Source organism: Pteropus vampyrus, unplaced genomic scaffold (assembly GCF_000151845.1).
Source record: "Pteropus vampyrus isolate Shadow unplaced genomic scaffold, Pvam_2.0 Scaffold385, whole genome shotgun sequence".
Lineage (NCBI taxonomy): Eukaryota > Metazoa > Chordata > Mammalia > Chiroptera > Pteropodidae > Pteropus > Pteropus vampyrus.
The window spans coordinates 535,350-541,771 of NW_011889166.1; positions in this window are offsets into that span (position 1 = coordinate 535,350).

The following is a 6,422-nucleotide window of genomic DNA, read 5'->3' on the forward strand; positions in this document are numbered from 1 at the left end:
CGTGTCCCGCGGCTTCTTCTGTAATGAGCAGGGTGAGCCCCCGGCACCTGGGAAGGTGGGATCCTCAGGGGTGGTGGGCACGGTGCACCCCAAGCCTAGAAGGCCGCACAGGTATATAGACTCTTCACGTTCCAGTTCGGGGCCAACTGCTGCGGGGTGGGGCCTGGCAACAGACTCCCCGCAGGGCTCCCTGGTGATGGGAACCCCGCAGTTTGTTCAAAGCGTGATGTCAACCCCAGTGGGTCTGAAAAACAGATCAGACCCACCGGGGTTGACATCACGCTTTGAACAAACTGTCCCCTCCCCCGCAGCCTGCCTTCCGGTTTTCACCTTTGCCTGGGACAATCACTAAAGATGCTTCTCTTTAAGGCCTGACCGCGCCTGACCAGGTTCGCAGTGGCCAGCTCCCCAGGTGGGTGGTGGCTCTGCCCTCCCTTAAGTGGACTTGGGGCACTGTGCCCTCCCTCTGAGACTTACAGAGTAGACAGAAGGCCACGTGGGTCTATCTGGCCAGGTTAGAGAGTATGGCTCTTTGATTTAGGAAGTGAATTGTCCCCATAGGACCAGTAATGAATGACTCTGATTTACAGAGGAAGAAACAAAGCAGCCAGCGAAGCAAACCACCCGCCGACCCCGGTCTGGGGCAGCTCTCAAAGCGAAGCTAGACGGCTGGCGGGCTGGATTCCGCTGAGCTGCCAGCCAGCAATAGCTAATCCTCGGGATCCAGAACGAGCTTCGCTGGCCACTACCCCTCCATGCTCACCCCCCTCCCTGCACCCACCACCAGTAGCTGGTCAGGCACCCAGGAGTCTTCCGACTTCTGACCTCCCCTGGCTTCTCCCCAAGGGCCGTGTGTGGGTGGCACAGTGTGGCCCCTCCTTTCTGAGCTCTTAATCCAATCCTGTATTGTTATATTTGTCACTCTCCCAGGAAAAACCACGGCCAGGACGGCTCTCTCAAGAACTCATTATTATTATCATTATTATTCTCCTTAAAAAGAATTGGCAGGAAAAGCATTTCTCCTCTTTGGTCTCTGGAACCGTATCTGTATCTCAAAGTTCCTGCCAAAACCCACAGTCTAAGGCATTGCATTCTTTTAAAATCAACTGGATTTCAACCAGAAGCTGTACGTGTAGATTACAAAGTAGAAGCCACAGTTCAGCTCTTCTCCTGGGTTCTCCAGAGATACCAGACACGGTGGTGATGTGGAGCCGGGCAGAGTTCAGAGGACAGAGCGCGGCCTCCCCGTGGCCTGTGCTCACACAGCCACATGACCAGCTGGCTAAGCAACATCAGGCGATAACAGTCACCCCAGTGGTCTCTGTTGTCTCACTGCTAAAACGAGGTGGCTGTACATATTGACCTTTGATCCCCTTTTCAGCTCAGAAGATGGTAAAGCTCTGGGTGGATACAGCAATCCAGCTGTAGTAGTTATATTTAATACAGTATGCAAGTGCGTGTGTGTGTCGGGGGGGGGGGCACGGATTTAAAGTCAGAGCTGATTTCTACTATCTTGGAGTGAGGGAAGGATTTTAAAATACAACCCCAAATCCAGAAACATGATGGAAAAGATTCCTAAATGCAGCTCCATAAAAATCTTCTGCATGGGAGGAAAAAAAAAAACCCTATAAAATATTCAAGACAAAAGACAAATTGAAAGGCTTTCCAAATCAAAGAGCTAGGTTCTCTGATAAATACGATAAATATGATGCCTTCAAATCAAGAAGAAAAAGATCAACAAACAGAGAAATAGGAAACATGCGGGTACTAATAGCCAATAAACACACGAATGTGCTCAATCTCACGAGAGAATGCACATGGAAGCTGTGAGATGCGATCTGTCTCTCCTCTGTGGCAAGGCTCCCTCCGACGCTGCTGGGGGGGCCACATTGATTACACTCTGGATGGCCGCTCGACCGTTCTTGTCATACTTCAAGTGCCTGTCTCCTTTCACTTGGGAATTATACTTCCAGGAACTTATCCAACAAATATTTCGGTGCGTGTGAAAGGATGTGCATGCAGATTTAGTCACCTCGGCATGCTAAGAGCAGAGGATCGGAACCCACTGGCTTCGAGGGACTCGCTGACATAGAGTCTCGTGTGTCCCAGTGGAATGGTACTCCGCAGTTGCTAACGGGCTAAGGCAGCTCTGTGTTTGCCGACATGTATCTCCAATATATACTGGTGAGTACAAAGAAGCCACATGCAGAATGGCGCAGATGGCCTGCCCGCATTTGCACTTTAGACACGGATACCTCTGGAAGGATGGACGCCAGCGGGGCTCGTCACGGTGCTCGACTCCAGGGGAGAGACTGGACATCCGGGGGACAGGAAGTGGAGGGGAATACATCGTATGCTTTTCAATTTCAAATTTTGTTCTGTGTACATGTATTGCTTATTAAAAATAAATAGAACACTTAAAAATAACAACGTTGCCATGGACCGAATGTTCACATCCTCTCAGAATTCGTAGGTTGAAACCTTACTCCCCAGCGGATGGCATTTGGAGGCGGGGCCTTTGGGAGGCGATGAGGTCGGGAGGGTGGAGCTCCCATGATGGGGTAGGTACCATTAGAGAAGAGACTGGGGAGAGCTTGCGTCCTCTCTGCTCTTCCTCGTGTGAGAACAGCGCAGGAAGTCCGCCGTCCGCACGCCAGGAAGAGAGCCCTCACCCTCCAGACCCCGAGCATGCTGACACGTGACCTTGGACTTCCAGCCTCCAGAACCGGGAGAGACCGATGTCTGTCGTTTAAGCCGCCCTGTCTATGGTAGTCCGTTATGGCAGCCGAGCTGACCAAGACCCAAGTTCACCTGTGTGGCAAACCGTCCATGTGGCCAAGACCACACATGCGAGGGAAGGGGACGAGGGGAGGTGGGCGTGGCTCCCTACCTCCCCCGCCCCGCGTCGGAACAGGTCCCTCCTTCAGCTGAGTCTCAGACGAGAGATTGACGTGGGGTCGAGGAAACACGTCTTCAGACTCCAGAACGAGCTCTGGGCAGTTCGACGCCCTCGTGGGAGCTGAAGTGCCACGCTGATGCCGAGGGCCTGGCCCCGAGTCCCACGGCGAGCGGAATTGCCATGTGCACTGTCAAACTGGTCCCCTTGTCTCCCGAAGGGACATGAAATGCATATGTCAAATTCCTGTAGTGTGTGTGCTTACTATGCTGCCCTGTGGCTCATCAACCTCCCGGCCGCCGGGGCCTGGCATGGGTCAGGACAGAGCCGCCTGGACAGCCACAGACATCAGGCTCATCTGTGGCTCCTGCCCACGGAGATGCAGACTAGAAGTGGACAGCTTGGAAGTGACACAAAATAAAATGTGGACGGGAGCCACTGAAGAACCGAAGGGCCCCGAGCCTCGGTCCCACCCTCTCCGGCTGACCCGCCACGCCACCCTGTGTTTCAACCCAAACCCGCGATGCCCGTTCACCTCACCGTGATGATGTCACCGGCTGTCGTGCAAGGTCCTTGTGCCAGGACTGGATGCGCTATGGGTGAGGGAGATTTTTTTGTTTTGCGGACGATAACTTTGTTTTTGCTGGATCTTGCCTTTCTTCTGAGGGTGACACATGCTGGCATTCCAGCAGCTTCCCAGACACGCGTGAACTTGCCACAAGGACTGATCTCACTGCCCCGTCCCCCAGCACGGCACCTGAGTGACAGGAGGCGGCTCGAAGGGCCATGTGACCTCGGCCTGTCTTCCCCAGCCCCTCCATGACTATGCACCTTCAAAGCCATTGCCCTGCGGTGTCGCACACAGCAGAAAACCGTCAGACTGACCTGACCGCAGCCAAAGCTCTGTCACCCGGGTGAGCAGGAGAGACGGGCTTTGCAGTAGCGCATTCCCAGATCTGCTGTGAAAGGCAGGCAGTGTCTCCCCAAAGGACAGTGGGGGTCACAGATGGTGCAACACGACTGGGAGTCACCTGTCGTACCAAGGGCATCAAATACCTCACAGCCCAAAGCAGAAGATGCCATGAAAACAAAAACACGGCAACGGCAAACTTCCGTGTCACAGGAGGGACCATCATCATCCGCCGAGAGCGCTCACTCCGCCCTCCATCTGGTCTGCACAGAGAAGGGCGTCTGTCCACAGTCGCAGAGCTGGGGCGGGCAGGAGCCTGAGACCCACAGGCCTCCTTCCCCGATGCGGAGCTGTTTCCACGTGGCTCAGGCTCCCAGGTGCCCATGGTGACCTGTGCTCAAGACGGCTGGCGAGGGGGAAGGCATGAGCTCCGGCCCATGGGGTTTACCACTCGGCAGAGATCTGTACTGCGCCCCACATGGCTCGCCCCATTTCCTGAATAGAGACCCGTTCATCTTCTGCCAAGAGGAGAAAGGCAGTCGCCGCCCTCATCCAGACCGTCACACACTTGGGCACTTTTGCCGTTGACCGTTGCTCCCACGGCTAAGGCCTTCCTTTCTCAGCGTCTTGACCCTCCTCCTCCATGTTTACGCTCTCCCAAAGTGGGGCCCCCCAGAGTGTTTCCACCAGGATCTGACCGGACGTCGTGGGAGGGGAGGAAATCGAGCGCTTGTGTGGCTTCGTTTCAGCTCTGTCGACACGCACCGACTCTGCAGCCACGTCCGGGGCCCGCAGCCTGCAGCCCGCCACACGCCCAGGGCGCGGACACGCGGATGCAGCTGCTGCTCTCCGCGCGCGCCGGGCCGAGGGAGGCGCAGAGCGGAGCGGAACGGGCCGTCCCGAGTCGGGGCTGCAGCAGGGCTCCGGCCACCACGGGGTTCACGTGTCCGTCGCGTCCGAATCCTCTGCCGCTCTTCTGCGTTTTGCTTTGGGATGTGTTGTTTTCAGAGTAAGTTTTGACGTGTTACTCTTCCGTCTCCTGATTCATCAGATTAATTTACCGTTAACTGGTTATTGTGAAAAATTTCAAACGTGGGGGTAACGGTACAATGAACCCGCCTCAGGTAATCGTCACCCGGCTCTAAGTGCCACTGGGCTAATCTCATGATGTCTACACAGACCCTTCTACTACCCCCCTCCCCAAAACACCTGCTCCAGATTATTTTAAAGCAAACCCAAGACATTCTATCCTTTCATTCATAAATTTCTAGGGGATTAAAAAAGGACACATCCTCTCTTAACACACCGTGACACGATTTTCTCGCCTGCGAGGTGCAGGGTGCAGACTTGAATCATGTTGTGTTCCAGCTTTTTTTTTTTTTTTAAACGAAGCTCCTAGCAGCTTCCCCGACACATCATGTTGCTCCTGGGTGTTCCCAGGGGACCACTGTCCCCTACGAGGCATGCCTGCCTGCGTCTCTCCAGCTCATGCTGGGGGTCTCTAATACCACCGGCGGATCACTGCGGATGTCCCGGAATAAGCTACGCCCACCCCCTGCCACCCTTCACTTCCTGCTCCAATAAGCTGAATATCCCTTCAAGGAAATCAGCAGGCACCCTGATGTTTATCTGACGAGGAATTACTCCCCAAAATGATGGTCCAGCCTCGTGCTTCTCAGCCCTGGCCACCCATGTGAATCACCCGAGCAGCTCTGAGGACACCAGGGCCCCCGACTGCGGGCTCGTACGATGCGGCTGGGTGAGGGGTCCCCGGTGGTTCAGACGAGCAGCCTGGGTGGGCACCCATGTCCAGCCACCCTCCAAGCCCTGACCGTGTCCGAAGCACAGACACGACGATCAGCAGAGACACTAACGGCCCTGAACACTCGAAGCCATTAGTTTGACCTAGTTTTTTCCTTTTAAGTCTGGACAGTAGTTGGGGCCAGGCCAGTAAGCCAGCAGGCGCAGTTAATGGAGAACCACAGCGGGCTTCCTGTCCCGTGGCGATGGAGTGGCCTGTCCCGGACTCCTGGTCCCCTGTGTCGTACTCCTGAGGTCTTCAAGCAGGCCAGCCCCTCGAGAGCGCAAAGACTCGTCCTTGTCCCTTCTCTGTCCCACAGTAAAACCCTCTTTCCCAGGAGGCCCTGTGAGCTAAGCAGAAAACTCAGGGGGCGCCCGTCATCTCCCGGCTGTCGCAGACTTGGTGGGACCTCTCACACACGCAGGAAGGTGTGAGCAGAATTCCAAGGCCACCCCCAAGATTCTCGGACGGCAGGCAGCGCCCGTGACTCTGCTGGGGTGTCTGTTATGCCCATGAGGAGGTGACACCCAGCCTTGTTTGTTAGTGAGCCCAGCCCGTCTGTTTCCTCAGGCGGTGCTGCCGGCTCTGTGATGGCAAAGGTCGGGGATGGCCCCTGACCTCTCCAGCCTCGCGCGGGGGAGGGGCTCTGGGTCCTGGTCCTTCCACATCTAGTTCCTCCTCCGACTCGCAAGGAGCCCATTCTTCCCTTTGCCACCTCTGCGCCTGCAGCCTCCCTCCCGCGGCTCTCCTGGACGGCCAAGGCCTGTCTCTGCTGTCCTGCCCTCCCAGAGTGTCCTCCTTCCCTCCTTCCCGCT